Here is a 17850-nt window from a genome sequence, read left to right on the forward strand (position 1 = left end):
TATTTTCTCACCTGAAAAAAGAAAAGAATACTGGATATATTTTCTTCTATTTCTCATAAGAGAATGAAAATTTTTGCCATAAAAAAATGACTTAGATGGTCACATCTCTAAATTTATTATGAAACACTTAATATACTTTTTTAATTTAATTTTTATTTTATGTAGGAGTATAGTTGATTTACAATGTTGTGTTAGTTTCAGGTGTACAGCAAAGTGACTCAGTTATACATATACATATATCCATTCTTTTTCAGATATTTTTCCCATATAGGTTATTACAGAATATTGAGTAGAGTTCCCTGTGCTCTACAGTAGGTGCTTGTTGATTATCTGTTTTATATATAGTAGTGTGTATATGTAAATATACTTTTAAGCATGGTGATAGACAAACTGTATCACAGCACTGGCATTTTTTCAGAGCAGTTTCTCATGGACTTGTATAAAACTGTAATCCTGGATTAGCACATAAAAGCTTTGAAGTGTTACAGTAATGAGATTAAAGTGCGTATGTGGGGGGGGTGTTTGTGCAGTGTGGGGTGTGTGTGTGGGGGGGGGTATGTGTGGTAGGAGTGGGCTGGGGGGGTGGTGCGTTAGATGCAGCAAAAGCCAGGAGCCGGGTTTACAAGAATCCATCCTGTGTGCAGGGAACATTCCTGGAAAACAAGGTGCCGGGACTTTCTGGTCTTTGACAGTCGCTTGCAGGCTACATCGGTGGTGACAGGTATAATCTCAGAATTTACAAAGTAAAACCTCAAGTACAAATTAAAAGGTATGGAATTGTTTTCAGTGTTTTTCATCAAAGCCGAGTCCTTGAGAATATTTTTTTTTGACAAAATGCAAAGGTCATTTTTCCTTTGGAAAAAAAGAACTACCTGCCATTTCCTAGAGAAAAGGTGACATTTTTCTATGAAAAGGAGACATTTTGCCCAGAGGCAAGTGGAGGCAGTTTCTGGGATCGCCTGACAGTGAGTTTACATAAGGGCAGAGCAAGAAGCTGTGCCTCCGGCAGAAATGACATTTTCCTCCCTATTCAGCTTTGCAAATTCTGAAAAATACAAGACCGATTTTTTTGGTGGTAATTCTCCCGGTCTCTTATTGATGTGTGCAGCAGCAAAACTAATTAATGTTACGAACATACACCGTGCTGAGACAAGGGGAGTTTGTACAAAGATGGCAAGCTGGCAACTGAGACAGAAATCCAGGGCTTTCCATTGGATTTCTGTCACTGACTCATCTTGTTCTGTTTCAAAATCCACCTAGCACCTCATTGCACAGCAACAATATTCCCCTCTATTAAGAATTATTCAAAATAGATATATCCATTTGCTCATTCTTTTTTTTAATAAATATATTTATTTATTTTTGGCTGTGTTGGGTCTTTGTTGCTGCCCGCGGGCTTTCTCTAGTTGCGGCGAGCGTGGGCTACTCTTCGTTGCGGTGCACGGGCTTCTCATTGCGGTGGCTTCTCTTGTTGCGGAGCATGGGCTCTAGGTGTGCGGGCTTCAGTAGTTGTGGCTCGCAGGCTCTAGAGCGCAGGCTCAGTAGTTGTGGCTCACGGGCTTAGCTGCTCCACGGCTTGTGGGATCCTCCCGGACCAGGGCTCGAACCCGTGTCCCCTGCATTGGCAGGCGGCTTGTTAACCACTGCACCACCAGGGAAGCCCTGATCATTCATTTATTCAACAGACTTTATACTGGGATGTTGAGTGCTACTCTCCACAGAGTTGGCTCTAGGGCCTGTCAGCGTCCCTTAAGGCTGCTGTGGAATGACCCCACCACAATCAACCCCTCCACTCTCACCCTAGTCTGTATAAACAGAAGCTGGAGAGGGGAAAAGAGAATCTCCAGGATAGTTTTTCTTATGTGGGATACAGCGTTTGTGTTAAGAGGTAATCCAGTGGTGCCCATGAGAAAGAGAGGGGTGCTCCCTTTCCCCATCTCAGTCCAAGTGAAGAGGAGGCCCTAAGGGCATCACTCATTGAAATCGGGGTTGCCTAAAGGAAGGGGGGTTGGTGGTTTGGTTTCCACATTAGACATCTGCTCAGGCAGTGGACTTGCTTCCTTTGCCAGTCAGAAGAGAAGAGAAGTGAACCGGGGGGGAGATGGCAGGATAGAGAGAGAGAAGACATGGCAAGTATCTGGCATGGCAAGGCTGTGCGAGTTTTCTGCGGTCGAAGTGACCGTGGGGAAGAGACCTTGACTGGAGCCCGCTGTCTTCCATGTACCACTCAAGAGAGCTGCCTGCTGGGCAAGGAAACCCAGCATCAATAGGCTGGGCGGTGCAGGCTGGGCACCATGGAAATGAAAGAGGTCAAGCTTGAGCCACATATTGCACTGACCCTAGGATGAATCCACAGATTGATTCCATAAGAGAGCCAGCCACCGGGTACCTGCCACTTCAATGGCCATTTCTCTTTCACTAGACAAACAGCCACAACCTACACCAAAAAAGAATGCCATCGCAGAGTCACATAAAGAAACCCTCCTCTGCACATAACACACTGGAAAAACTAGACCTTGAAGAGTCAAGAAGGAAGCAGTGCCCCAGAGGCAGACCATGCCTCCCCTACCTCAAAGCTGTCAGGGTCCCAGGAAAACCCATGCGGACGGTAGGAGCAAAAGAGATTTAAATCAAGTTTAGGAAGTTGAGGCGTTAATGAGACTGGACATATGAGAGCCAAAAGTGACTTAAAAGTTAAGAATTTTCCCAGGGGCATGAAAATAGTAACTGTAGAAAAAAATTACTTTATACGTTTACCCCCCATGCCATAGATGATGCTGTTCAGTAAACAGGCTGTGTGCCCACCATGCATCAGCCATCCTTTCAGGTCCTGGGGGCCCATGGATGAGTGAGGCAGCCTCTGCCATTAAGGAACATATAGTCTGGTAAAGTATCACCTGGAGATCAATCCTAAAAGGGATGTGTACAGACTGCTTAGGGGGAACAGAGGAATAAGCCTCTCACAGGAGGGGGGGGGGAGAGTCCAGGGAAGATTTCACAGAGGAAGCGTGATTCGGAGACCTGAAGGGAGATTATGGATTGATCAAGCATGCCAGGTACGGGGAGTACCACGTGCAGAAGTGCAGACAGCCATTCATTCTGCAGGCACAGATGGGAGCTTTTACTGTGAGCCAGGAGCTGTGCCAGGTAGGAGCCCAGCGTACAAACCCAAATCTTGGGGACATGCAAAACCCTGGGCTGTTTGTTATGCCCTTAAACCTGGGAGGCAACAGAGATGGAAGATGGAACAGAAGTTGAGGTGCAAGGCTGCCAGGAGCTTAATGTGGAAGGGAGCTATAAAACGTGCTTAGGAGGCATGGGGTGGTTATAAGTAGAGGAACAACCTGATCAAATGTGCATTTTTAGAAAGTTAACTCCAGAGTCTGTATAAAGTATACATTGTAGGGAAACAGGAGTCAGAAGAGAAGCTAAGAAATGTGCAGGATCTCTTCCATTTTCCACTCCAAACCCACCTCCTCTAGTTCCCTGTATGGACTCCACCAACGGGCTCTCTTGCCCTAGAGCTCCCAGTTGGGCTCAGTGAGTGGGAAGAAACAGCTGGCGGTCAGAAGGCAGGAGGAGAGTGAGGTCCTGGCACTTAGTGCCTCGGGTCCTTTGCTGCCAGGCTGCTGTGTGCTGGGCATCCATCTTTTGGAATCTCAGCTCTAACAACCATGGGAGGAGAAAGAGGAAATGAAGTGGCAAATATCTGGGCAGTGGAATCAGTGTTTTCTTGTCTGAGCAGATGAGATGAGTGAAGAGTCCAGTATGTTTGCTTGTCTGGGTTTCATGCTTGAGCAACTAAGTGGACTGTGGCACCTTTAATACAGAAGGAGAGAGAAGTTTGGAGGGTGTTAGCTAATGTTTTAATAACTCATAAGGCATGAGGAATGAGACTAAGTTAGGTAATATGTGAACGAGGCTTCTATGTAAGGTCTATGTCCATAAAGTTCAACATCTATAAACTCTCATCAAAGACAACTAAGTTCTCAAGTCCACAATTTATATTTTCTTTGTTGAGGTTTATTTTATGACTCCCTTTTTGATTCCTTTTCAGGAAGAAGTGATAGCAGTAGGATTCATTTTATATTGCCAGCAAAGTCTACACTGTTAACAACTCAGTGGGATGGGAGAGGGGAAGAGTTACATGCCAAAGCCTACAACACAGAGAATGCATAGTGCTTCAGGCACTGAATAGCTGCCAGAAGGAAGAAGGAGCAGCCTTGTTTTCCATCAAATTCTTCTAGGTTTTTCCAGATGGGAGAACAACCACAAATGGGTGAAAGTTATACAGAGACAGATTTTGATTTATTTTTTAAAATAGCTTAATGACAGAGCTACCCTACAACGGAATGGGTTGTCTAACTAATAACAATATTCATTCACTGAGAGTTTCATGGCACTGTGCCAGACTCTTAAACTATAATATCTGATTTAATCTCTACAATAACCCTGTGGTATAGATACCATTATTCTTATTTTGTAAATAAGGAAACTTAAGTCCAGAAAAGTTAAGAAACTAGCCAAGCTCACATCATCAGTACCTAGTAAGGCTGAGATTCAACCCCTCCTTGACCACTGTGCTACTTTCTTCCAGGAGAGTAGTCAGCTCCCTAGCATTGGAGGTTTAATCCGAGGCTAAATGATCACTTCTCAGGTGTTTCTGCTCTGGCTGGAGGTTGAACCGTATGGCTCATAAAGTCACCATCTCTCAGGTGTGACGACCTGTGCTCCTCCTCTACCTGCCCTCTCTTCCTCTAACCACCCCCCACCGCTGCTGACTCTGCGTGTTATATATATGTGTTGTGTGTGTTTGTATGTGTTGAACTTGTTCTGTTAAACAAATTCCATATTTTTTATTAATGGAGAAAGACATTGAGGGAAAGTTCTAGTTAGAAGAGAACAATACATTCCCTTTTCACTAACATATACCCTGTCTGCATATCTTACATACCTCTGGCTGACTGGTTAAAAAGACAGCTTCAAGGTCAATGCACAGAATGCATGATATTTTATAATAGCATGTTTTTTTTTTCCTTGCCATATATCCCAGTGTTTTGCTGGGAGGAAGCCAGCAAATATATCTTGCAGCCATTTCACATTTTTTATCAATAAATGGTATCTTTTGTTATTAAGAAGTACCAAATTAAAGGTGTTTCAAAACTTCTTGGAACAAGAAGACCTATGAAGTAATTGTTTTCAAGTATGTCATTCAGATAGCTAAGTTATCTAAACACAGAACTTAGAGCCCTAAGAAGATTTCACATGATCATTACAGTTCAACTGAAACTATGTTCTGTGAAAAGAAATCTATGTATATGTAAAATTGACCTAACTAGTTAGACTAAGGTGTAATGAAGTAGAATCCCAGGGCAGATCTCTGAGGCTCCTAATTCCAGACTGCCTCCTGGTTTAGTTTCAAGCCTGGGACACAGGAAGGAATGTAGCATGTCTCAAGAAGCGATCCCAAGAGGATTCACTTCTACATAGGATGTAGAAACATCTTTGAAGTTTTTACATCAATCCAAGCGTATGATGTCTCTTTCACTCGAAGGAAAAAGTCTGAATGCCCTTTGCTCACATAGCTGAGATGTTGAAGTGAGGAATGAGGTCCTCAGAGAAAAATTAATTACAGGAAGAGGATCATTACAGTTCAGTACTGAGAATTTGCATCATACTCTGTTCATCATAATCTAACACCCAGGTATATATCTGATATCCTTCTCCAGTAAATCGCTTGCGTCATAGTATAAGATAGATGAGATAGTGACTATAAAAATATTTTGAAAACTGCAAAACAATGCTTCAATTAAAAGTTAGTGTTATGGTGATTTTACATTCTCAAACATCTTAACATGCCACTTTCTCCATTTTAACTTACTACACTGATGTGCATTCTTATCTTTTCCCTTCTGGGTGTTGTCAATCTGTCTAATTAGATTATAGAATCATTAGGTGGAGGCCAATGGCTAATTTCTGTGTTTAGTATGGAAACAATACACTTTTGGTATTTAATCATCCATAGTCTCCTGTTCTGGCTCAGCAGGGTGTAACAATACATCTTCTGAAAGCTCACTAGAGTGAAAATTTCCCTGCAGAGGGTGAGAAGAAAACAAGAAGGACAAATAAATCTTCATTCAATACTCAAAAAGTTCTTCTTTTTACAAGAGTGTGATAGCTAAGCCACTAATCTGTAGAATGGAAAATCAGCCTGAATAGATGTAAAAGAAAAAAATCAATATGCAGTAGTTGTTTTATGCAGCACTGTTCAACTCCAAAAGAACTGACAGTCTGTAGAAGCAAAAAAACAATATGTGTTATGCCATTTGGGAAAAAAGCAAAGCCAATAATTCATATGTGGAACTTTTATGAGTGTCTCAAAACTGTTTAAGGAAAGCTAACTCAGTATTCCTTGGAGAATCATGGGTGAAACAAGAGTAGGGAAAGTATTAATTTATCTAGTTTTTAAGTAAAGAAAGAGAGAAAAAAAAAACGCAGCAAAGCTCCAGGATTCAGAGTTTATCAGTTCTGCGGCCGGAATCCCGGATTGCTCATCTGCTGTTCAATATAGTTTATAAAATCTGTAGGGATTTAGCAGTAGCTACTGACTCTGAGGTTAGAATTTAATTTCTGCTCAAATTCTTAATAAAAAGAGTTTCACATTTTCTTCTTTATAGTTGAATCCCTCTTGGTTTGCAACTAACTTTACTATGGCTTCTTCTGGAGCTTTATTTAGCTTAATTGACAGTATATGCTGAGTCAAAGGCAAAGAAAACAAAATTGCCCACTTCCCATTGATAGGTAGATTCTGTCAGAGTTTGATAGGTTAATAATAGAAAATTCTCTTAGCAGCTCTGTTTTATGATATATACCCAAAGGGTTACAGAGTTCATTTTCTTCTCAGCTAGTAAGTAAAGCACCCGTTCTGAAAATACTATTAACACCACTTGGAATTCATTAGAAACCAACATAAGGATCTCAGAGTGTTTAAAGAGCTTCTTCTCTAATCCCCTCAATGTAAATGGAAGAAGGACGGGAACTAATTGCATCTGTTTCAACACTAAAATGCGACGTAAAAGATGAATTTTTATTTCTACACACCCAGTTTCATTACTGGGCTAAAATTTGGTGAAAGAGAAGGAATACATAAGCTTTTATTCATTGCTTGCTGTGCACCTTGGAAAATGTAAGGGCAAAGAGACAACTTTGTATCTGAAAACTCTTCCACCCGAAGTCATAGCTATAGGGGACAAAGGGACACTGTAAAAGAGACTATCTGTTAGTGATATGAACAAGAAATGTAATTTGAATTTATTGTCAATTTCTGAGCATCTATTTTACATATAGTTAAATATTCTAGTGAAATCTTATGTGCTTAATATATTAATTGAATTATATATGTATATTTATTAACACAACTGTAAAACCTTCATAATAAGTATTGATTTTGAAAACTAAAAAAAAAAAAGATAGCAAAGTATTGTAGATAATTCTCTATCACTCATGACAGATGGACACCTAAGAAACTTCCCAGTGGGCATCCTGGGACATATCTGTGGAAGTACACAACTCAAAGACTTATGATGGGGCTTCCCTGGTGGCGCAGTGGTTGAGAGTCCGCCTGCTGATGCAGGGGACACAGGTTCGTGCCCCGGTCTGGGAAGATCCCACATGCCGTGGAGCGGCTGGGCCCGTGAGCCATGGCTGCTGAGCCTGCGCGTCCGGAGCCTGTGCTCCGCAACGGGAGAGGCCACAACAGTGAGAGGCCCGTGTACCGCAAAAAAAAAAAAAAAGACTTATGATGCAGTGAAATATCTTCTCTGACTGATTGTGGAAATAGCAAAGCTTCCATCATGGGAAAGGTTTAAACAAAGAATGTGTTTTGGAGTGAGCCAAGGGAAGTATAAGAAACTGTTGAAGCAAAGCAAAATCAGTACTAAGAAAGAAGGAGAAGAAGAAGGAAATAGGGAGAAAAAGATGACCATAACTTCTTCCACAAAATGAAGAACATGTTTGTATACCTGCAAACTGATTCTAAAGTTAAAAACATACTAAATGAAATGGGACAGAAAAGAGGTAGGGGCTTCCCTGGTGGCGCAGTGGTTGAGAGCCCGCCTGCCGATGCAGGGGACGTGGGTTCGTGCCCCAGTCCGGGAAGATCCCACATGCCGCGGAGCAGCTGGGCCCGTGAGCCATGGCTGCTGAGCCTGCGTGTCCGGAGCCTGTGCTCCGCAATGAGAGAGGCCACAGCAGTGAGAGGCCCGTATACCGCAAAAAAAAAAAAAAAAAAAAAAAGTGGTAGAAGCAGAACAGAAAAAAATCTCTAATTTTGAAGTCTTAATTTATTAGCATCTTAATGTACATTTAATCCTTGTTGGAACAGGTGCAATTCTGAATATAATAGAGTCTGAGCTAATTGGCTGAGAATGATAATATCCTTTAAAACAAGCTTCTGGCATAATGTCCAGTCTTCTCTAGGCCTGTAATTACTGGTGTGTGTATGTGAGCAAGGAACTATGTGATTCTGTTGGGCTCAACGGGTAGTAATAATACCCCTGATCAATGTTTGAAACCCTCCAAGGAAGAACCCAGTGTGAATAGCATGACTAAATTCTATAGACAGCAGTGCTTGTAAGAAATAAAAGGAATAACAGGGTATGTGAACTCTATCATCAACTCTTATTTTTGGGAAAATGGCAAAATATGCAACCCTGCCAAGTATATGCCAGTTAACGTGATTCATTTTGGATGTGCATTGGCCCTCTAGCCCACAAATGTCCAGATGATGTCTCTCAGTTAATACTAGGTCATATTTATTTAGTGATTTCACTTAGTTGTGTGAAATCAAAATGCAAACACTTAATTCCAAGTGGGAGACAATACAAAATGGTAATCAGAACAGTTGGCTTGGAAACTTGGGGAAATAACTTCTTACTTTCTTGCCTCAGTATCCTCTGTGCAAAAATATGATGGTAAATTATATTATGTCATAGGTCCTCTCCAGCTCTAAAATAATATAAATGGACAATTGTGAGCCACAACATTACAAATATTGGTCTAATAACAGTATAAAACTGTGGTCTTTAGATAGAATTCCCAAATCAGCAAACTGGATAAAGTTCATCCATGATAAAGCAGTATGCCTGACAATTAACTCTGGGAATCAATGTCCTATCCTCTGATAGAAGCAGCCACAATAAGTTGAATACAATCTAATAGAATCAAAATATAAATACCACCAAAGGCAAAGTCAGCTAATTTTATAGTTTCTAATAAATATATACACAAGAAACTGTATAGCTAAAAAACAACAACATTAAACATTTAGTTGTCCTGGAGCATGACTTGGACACACTACACAGTCACTATAATTGATTGAGAAAAGAATGATGGTTAAAGTTACCAAGCAAAAGGCAATAGGCTGAGAAACAGTCAACTCAGAGGCCACGAGGCCATGTGTGGACATGCCCCTTGTGAACACTGATAAACTGTTACTGATGGAGCCAGTTCTAAACGTTCAAAGTTATGGATCATGCTGCCCAGGGCTAACTGTGAGAAATTTGTATTATAACTGATGTCCATCTTCATACTCAGCTTCTTTTTCTGTGCCCTCTTCCTTTCTTGATAATATAATAATTCTGCAGCAAGTTCTTTGTCCTACAAAGTTCCACTCTTCTTCTGTGTCCATCGTGCCTCTTCTCTCTCCCATCACCACCACACAAACACATAAGATAAATCAGAGCTGCTACTTCCAAGATACTTCTTATTTTGATAGGTGAGTCCTGAACCAAGGCCAAGACATAAGTTATTTTTATAGAAAATGAACATGCTACATTAGTGTGCCTTTTTTTTTTTTTTTTTTTTTTTTTGCGGTATGCGGGCCTCCCACTGTTGTGGCCTCTCCTGTTGTGGAGCACAGGCTCCGGACGCGCAGGCTCAGCAGCCATGGCTCACGGGCCTAGCCGCTCCACGGCATGTGGGCTCTTCCCAGACCGGGGCACGAACCCGTGTCCCCTGCATCGGTAGGCGGACTCTCAACCACTGCGCCACCAGGGAAGCCCTAGTGTGCCTTCTTAATTCCGTAATATAACTTATTTTCTTTTAACCTCCTCCGGGGAGCTGTAAGGCATCGTTTTTATATCTTTGGAAGTCATGAAAAAGCAATAAAGAGGCATTATAAATACTTAATCTGCATGGCATCCTATCAATATGTCATTGTAAAATGCATCCTATCTAACAAAACGTCCATAGCAATAATATTCATTCTGAGAACATAGTAGGTGGCTCCTGAGCTACTGGTTAAAGTATTCTACTGGACTAATGCCATTTAAGGCAGAGTGGGTTCATTACAGTATTATTTGAAGAAGAATCAGTTATAAAATCAATCTATCCTTGCACTATGCATCATGCACCAAGGCTTCAGCTGAATGATAAATAGTCCAGAAACATTAAGTTTAATTAATCTTTCTAAGACAAATGGAGGAGAGGCCTTTCAAAGTGAACAGTATCTTAGTATGGTTTAACTTAGTATAGGTTGACACGTGTCTCCATGCTAACTCATGACTCCAGAGCTCCTAGTCCCATAACTTTCTGTAATTTTAGGTCATAAATGCAATAATTTTTTAAAGTCATTCTAAAAAAATCATTTTAGTATCAGGAGTATTTAAATCGACACAATAGCAAATAGATGTATGATTTCTTTTGCCTCTGAAAAAAAAAATGTTGCTTAACATATGTGGATACAGCCTTAAATGCAGAAAAGTAAACAAACAATGCCCTACTGGCCATTGTGCATGACAGTTCACAAACAATTCATTTGATATATTTCTTTATATCAAAAAAGTAACTTATGTCTTTTTTCCTATTCTTTATAACTTTTTTCATACATATTTTGATTTTATTATTTTGTTTGTATTAGTAACTTTGTTTCTATTCTTTATTATTCAAGTTGGAAAATCCATATTTGATGTTTTAAATTGACAACCACATAGATAGAACTTGAATTTTTTATGTTATTAAGCTTTGTGTTCATTTCCTTGTCTTGTAATTGGCCCTTCACTAGGCAAAATATACCCAAAGCTATTTGTCCTACATAACTGAATAATTTTCATAGTACTTTTGGGGGTAGCTAAAATTTACCTGCCTAAATTTCATTCTTGACCTTAGTATTTCTATATGCAAATTAGATGCCCCTAATTTTTAATTTAAGAAAAACATTGACATTTGAAAATAAAACTTGCAACTTTTGGGGTGAGGTTTTCTCCCAAAATTCCATTTCAACTAAATTTGCTTTGCTTGCCTATATGTATATATATATATATATATATATATATATATATATATATACCCATTTCATGTAATATTGTGTTTGTATTAATAGGCCCCCTCTGATCCTTTAACAAATTAAGAATTCTTGAAAAGTGCCAAGAGTTTGCATACTGACTTTTTTTTTTATTAAAAAGAAGAAAAAGAAGCCTAAATGTGTTATCAGTATATGAACACTTATGAAGGTATCCTACCTCTATTGACCTGGAGTTATGGTCTAGAAAAGATACTATGTGTCCTCATCTTTGCCTCTTTCTTTACTACATTGAAACATTCTCATGCATCAGGTGAAGTTCTACTTTTAAAAACTTCAGTTGTCCCTTCAGTCTCTTTATACTATCAGTCTTTCATAGGCAAATATGAAGAATTATTCTTTACCTATTACTTCCCTCTCTTCATATCCATCCCTTTGATCTTCTGTAGTTTGGCTTCTGAAGCCACCACTCTACCCAAGCTTCTGTCTCATCAGCACTCCCAGATCCAGAGGCTTGGCTGGGAGTCCATTGCTCTTGAACTCTCAGAAGTACTTAACATTGTAGACCACACCCTCCTCCTTGAAACTCTGCCTTGCCTTGTTCTGTGACAAAGCTCAGCTGACCTTTTCCTACTTTTCTAGTTGCTCCTGGCATCTGGTTTTCTTCTTTCTCATTTTCCCACTGCCCATGGGAATTGCCTTTCATTCCATCTTTTGTTTTTCTTTTTCTATTTTGTTTCCTGGAAGAGCTCATCCATTCTCATTCTAGCTTAGCTACTTATTAGCTGTGTAATATAAGGCAAGTTATTTAGCCTCTCTGTACCTCAGGTTTCTCATCAGCAAATTGGAGATACTATTTGTTGTGAAAATTAGAGTTAGCATGTAGAAAGCATTTAAAATAACCCTTGTCATAACATAAGTAACATAAGTCATTTGTCATCAGTCAAAATATAACATAAATAAGCCATTTGTTACTAGCCATGATCATTATTTGCTATCATTTCATCACACTTAAAACTACATCTTCATCTTTGATTTGTATTTCCATATTTTAAACTGCTTTTAAGATATGATCAACAAAATATTCCATCAACAACACTTCAAACACCAGCATGGCCAAAACAGAAGTCAGCTTCTTGGGCCATATTTCCTTCTCAAGATGGCTTATCCTTTCAAATGCCCTCTTTCTACCACTGATATTACCATTCTCCAGGTAATCAACATTACATGGTAATTTAACATTTTTCTTTCATTGTCTACATTAAGCTTATTATTTAGCTTGTCAGATTTTCCTTTCTAATTTACTTTGAATTCACTGAATTTTGTTGCTTTCCAATGCTCTGCTTGGTCCAGATCCTTGCCATCTTACACATGAACTAGTCATCCATATCTCTACTCCCAGCATCTTTATTCCAACCAAATAATATCTTATAAACACCATGTTCTGTATGTCATATTCCACCCAATGTTCTTCTACTCAAGAAGTTAGAATCCCAAAATCTAACTATACCAATAATTGTTAAATAATTGGGAATTGCAGAGCTGATGTTGCTTTTAAAATACATATTGAAAATTTAAGTTCATAAACTGGAAACTCAAATAAAATCTGAGAAATATTTTATTATTTTTTATAGAAGGTTAATAAAGTAAGCAGGAAAGATCATAAAAATGTTCCAGTAAACACAAACATATCATACAAAAAGGCCAATAATAGTATAATTACAATAATGATAATAACATTTCTTATCTGTATTACACTTTACAAAATATTTTGACATAAAATATTTCATTTGCTTTTCACACTAATTCAATGAAAAGGGTGTTGATATTAACCCATTTTACAGAATTAAAAACAGAGGTAAGGTTAAGCAGCATACCAGAGATCATATGCCAAGAAGAGATGGAGACAGAACTTGCCTTTGGGTCAAGTTCCATTGCATAATTTGAAAGACGTCAATAATCATTTTTTTAACAACTTACCACATTTTTAAAACCTGGTAATAGAACCTAATGAATGCTGAGTGAATGAGTGAATTACCTACCATATAGGCTGGAATAATTCTAAATTACCGTATATAGAACCACATCTAATACAACTTGGGTTTCACAATAGATAATCTATACATCTAAACCTCATGAACTATCTTATCACTGCTTGGCAAAGCAGGAGTATAGTGTCTAGAAATGAATAAAGAATATTATCACTTTAGTACTGAAAGGTATCTGCCTCTATTTAAGTTCATTAGCCAAAGGATCAGAAGCCATTTTTCATTTTTTAATAACTGTCTTCATAAGTAACAGCTTATATAACTAATATAGGTGAAAATATATAAAATACTTTTACAAGCATAAATAAAATTAGCCTTTATTTTACAAATGTTGTCCTTTGAATATAAAATAGTCTAAAATTGTAGAGTTGGCAAAGATGAACCTATGGCTGAGTTTTAGGTGTAAATGCTCCCTTTCTTTTCCATATGTGGGATTAATATTCAGATAGCTCAACTGACATTGCCAATTGATTACAGAAATTATGAAGATGAAGCAAAATTTTCCTGGATATACTTAATGCTCTGGAAAGAATGCTAATAATAGTTAAAACATTTGATCCTGAATTGAATGTATGTATCTCTCTTTTCACTTGACTGTTTTAAGTAGGATTGAAAACTCTTTGATGAAGTTATTCAAAAATTTCTCAGTTGCAGATTACTTGGCATTGGCTATTACACTGCCTGTCTTATGTAAAACATTATTCTTAAAACCATACCAGGACGTTAGTCCCTGGGGGGTGTGGAGAGCTGGCAGTAAGCCGAGGAGCTGTGGGATGAGTTCGCCCTGAGGGCAGTGAACAAGCGCGTGCAGCAGGCGGTAGCGTAGCAGCCGCGGGAACTCCCAGCCATCCAGCCCCGGCTAGTAGCGGTCAGCAAAACCAAACCTACAGACATGGAGATCGTGGCCCACAGTCACCAGCAGCGCACTTTCGGGGAGAGCTATGTTCAGGAACTGCTTGAAAAAGCATCAAACCCTAAAATTCTGTCTTCGTGTCCTGAGATCAAATGGCACTTCACTGGCCATCTACAGAAACAAAATGTCAACAAATTGATGGCCGTCCCCAATCTCTTCATGCTGGAAACAGTGGATTCTGTGAAGCTGGCAGACAAAGTGAACAGTGCATGGCAGAAATAAGGTTCCCCCGAAAGGTTAAAGGTTATGGACCAGATTAACACCAGCAGAGAGGAGAGTAAACGTGGCCTGCCCCCGTGGTGGCCGTGGTGGAACACATAGACACCAAGTGCCCCAGCCTGGAGTTCGTGGTGCTGATGACCATCGGGGGCTTTGGGCATGATCTTAGTCAAGGACCAGACCCAGACTTCCAGGTGTTACTGCCCCTCTGGGAGGAGCTGTGCAGGAAACCGAGCATCCCTACCAACCGGGTGGAGCTGAACATGGGCCTGTCCTTGGACTTCCAACACACGATTGAAGTGGGATCTGTGAATGTCCGAATAGGAAGCATCATTTCTGGAGAGTGAGATTACTTCAAGAAAGCTGCCCTGGACAAGCTTGCAGCAGAGCTGAAGGCCTTGGTGGCAGAGGTGGCCCAGGCACATTGAACAGCGGCCCAGCTCAAGGGCCAGGTCCAGGAAGACTAACTATGCACTCACCTGGGCTTTCACTTTCACATCCCCCACGTCACAGCACGACCACGCCCTCCTCAGGACCTGGAGAGAGCACACTGACGATTATGTGTGTTGATGGAAACCATCTGACTTAGCGTCTGACACAGGGAGCCCACTTCAAGCAGTGACTTTGGATTGGATTTGAGGAATCCAGACTTTTCTGCAGAACAGGTACCTGGGCACTAGCCAGGAGTTGAGTTCAGGCTTGAACGTTGCCCAGGAGCACCAACTAACCCATGAATGCCTTTCCCAGGTTAAAACTTGGTGACTGATGCCTATAATCACCAAAGTCAAAGGGATTCCCACTTGTCATCCACTTCAATAGAAAATTCCCTGTTACCAACTGTGTACAAACCCCACTGAGCAGCCATCTCTGCTGCTCCGGAGCAGTGTGGTTTCTGCCCCCAGTCTCCACCCCACCCAGTAAACCTTGGTCTCCACTCTGGAATGGCAGTACAGGTAACTTCGGGACCTGGCTCGAGTTAGTTCGCCAAACCCACATTGTGGCTGATGAGAGCTGTGTCCTCAGCCACTGTGTGGTGCTGACCCTGAAAATTACAGGGCAACTAACAGCAGCGGTCCTTGGGCCTCCTCCAGAGACAGGACTTTGAGCTTTTGCCCCAGGCCCTATGGTGATGAGAATCAAATGATATGATTCTTCTGCCACCATAGTTCCCGTTATGATGATTACTTGTCTCATAGCTCCCCAGAAATGAGAGATCCCCTCAAAGCCGGTTCAGGCTCACAGTTTCAACAAGGCCTGGTTTGAGGTTCCTGTTCCTGGGGGCACTTTTTAGGCATACTAATAGCCTCCCCTCCCAACCATGTTTATAAGGCAGAATTTTGCAAGCCTGGACATTAATAGAGTAGCTAGCTCTTCGAAACTAAGAAAGCACAATTCTCGGATAGTCACGACGGACAACTGTGGTCTGGTTCATTGTTTGTTTTCCAGGTGGGTTTTTCTTATTTATTCAAGCCCCAGTCTTTAATTTTATGAAACAACTCCCATGAAGCTGCTGCCGAAATGTAATTTTGTAAAACTTAAACCATTATGATTCCTGTACTATTTCACTCAAAGCTATAGTGTGATAGTTCAGAGTCTATTAAATAAAAATGTGAGTTTGAAAACAAACAAACCAACAAACCACACCAATGACTTTCAGGAGCCTGAACTGAATTGTTGATTCAAGGTAGAACTGCCCTTAATAACCAATAGAAAAGGCCACTGTGAACATGTGACTAAGTGGCAAGTGGATAGCTCACTCGTTCCACTTTCTCAGAACTTCCAATATTTAGAGCATCATTGAGCATTTCAGTAAAAAAAAAAAAAAAAAGAATACAGTCATTTGGTACTGAAATTAGTGCATAAAACCATAATTTTATATCCTAGGGATCTTCTGCATCATAGCATTTTTCTAATAAGCTTCATTAATATTTGGCAGTATGTCTTTTATTTAAATGACTTGATGACAGTTTCAAAGGCAAGAACACTGTAGACAGCACTTTATTTTATGCCCACACTTGGAATGTGGACAAGAAACCAGTGTCAACTAGTGAAGCAGTAGCCAAGTTAAAATGGATTTAAATTGGAGAAACAATGAGCTTATCAAAGTGCTGTTATTTTAAATGCCGCCCTGTAGGAAAAGTAGACAATGCAACCCATATTCTACCATGAGAAATACTTTGCTTGAGTTCATCATTAACATTACTAATGATTAGAGGGAGAGAAGGGTTTGGATGAGGAAATGAAAGAAAATCTGACTTGGGCTTGCTTGCCCTTAGAAAGGCCTGCTAATTGGCCTTTCAATTAACTAAGGAGAAGCCTTTCAAGTCTTTGGTAGCAGTGAAGTGGAACTACATTAGGACATCCACTTCCTCTTTTTTTTTTTTAACAACTTTATTGCAGTATAATTGCTTTACAATAGTGTGTTAGTTTCTGATGTATAACAAAGTGAATCAGCTATACATATATGTACATGCCCATATCTCCTCCCTCTTGCATCTCCCTCCCACCCTCCCTATCCCACCCCTCTAGGTGATCTCCCTAGAGGTGATCTCCCTGTGTTCTGCGGCTGCTTCCCACTAGCTATCTATTTTACATTTGGTAGTGTATATATGTCCATGGCACTCTCTCACTTTGTCCCAGCTTATCTTCCCCCTCCCCATGTCCTCAAGTCCATTCTCTACATCTGCATCTTTATTCCTGTCCTGCCCCTAGGTTCTTCAGAACCTTTTTTTTTTTTAGATTCCACATATATGTGTTAGCATACGTTATTTGTTTTTCTCTTTCTGACTGACTTCACTCTGTATGACAGTCTCTAGGTCCATCCACCTCACTACAGATAACTCAATTTCGTTTCTTTTTATGGCTGAGTAATATTCCATTGTATATGTGTGCCACATCTTCTTTATCCATTCATCTGTCGATGGACACTTAGGTTGCTTCCATGTCCTGGCTATTGTAAATAGAGCTGCAATGAACATGGGGGTACATGGCTCTTTTTGAATTATGGCTTTCTCAGGGTATATGCCCAGTAGTGGGATTGCTGGGTCCTATGGTAGTTCTAGTTTTAGTTTTTTAAGGAACCTCCATACTGTTCTCCATAGTGGCTGTATCAACTTACATTCCCACCAACAGTGCAAGAGGGTTCCCTTTTCTCCACACCCTCTCCAGCATTTATTGTTTGTAGATTTTTTGATGATGGCCATTCTGACCGGTGTAAGGTGGTACATCGTTGTAGTTTTGATTTTTATATTTGTAATGTAGTCTGATTTGCATTTCTCTAATGATTAGTGATGTTGAGCATCCTTTCATGTATTTGTTGGCAAGCTGTATATCTTCATTGGAGAAATGTCTATTTAGGTCTTCTGCCCATT

General features: G+C 40.1%; 1 protein-coding gene and 1 pseudogene across 3 annotated transcripts in view; both read left to right on the forward strand.

Annotated features, from left to right (window-relative positions):
- Positions 1–17850, forward strand: part of MAGI2 (membrane associated guanylate kinase, WW and PDZ domain containing 2) — a gene marked incomplete at its 3' end in the record, with an annotated part of 1305599 nt that overhangs the window by 1012103 nt on the left and 275646 nt on the right. The gene's annotated exons all lie outside the window — the stretch shown is intronic.
- Positions 595–14907, forward strand: LOC309810736 (pyridoxal phosphate homeostasis protein-like; annotated as a pseudogene). The gene is made up of 2 exons: positions 595–721; positions 14106–14907. The product of its transcript is annotated as a pyridoxal phosphate homeostasis protein-like (transcript).

Source organism: Mesoplodon mirus (assembly GCF_964341445.2).
Source record: "Mesoplodon mirus genome assembly, chromosome: 9".
Lineage (NCBI taxonomy): Eukaryota > Metazoa > Chordata > Mammalia > Artiodactyla > Ziphiidae > Mesoplodon > Mesoplodon mirus.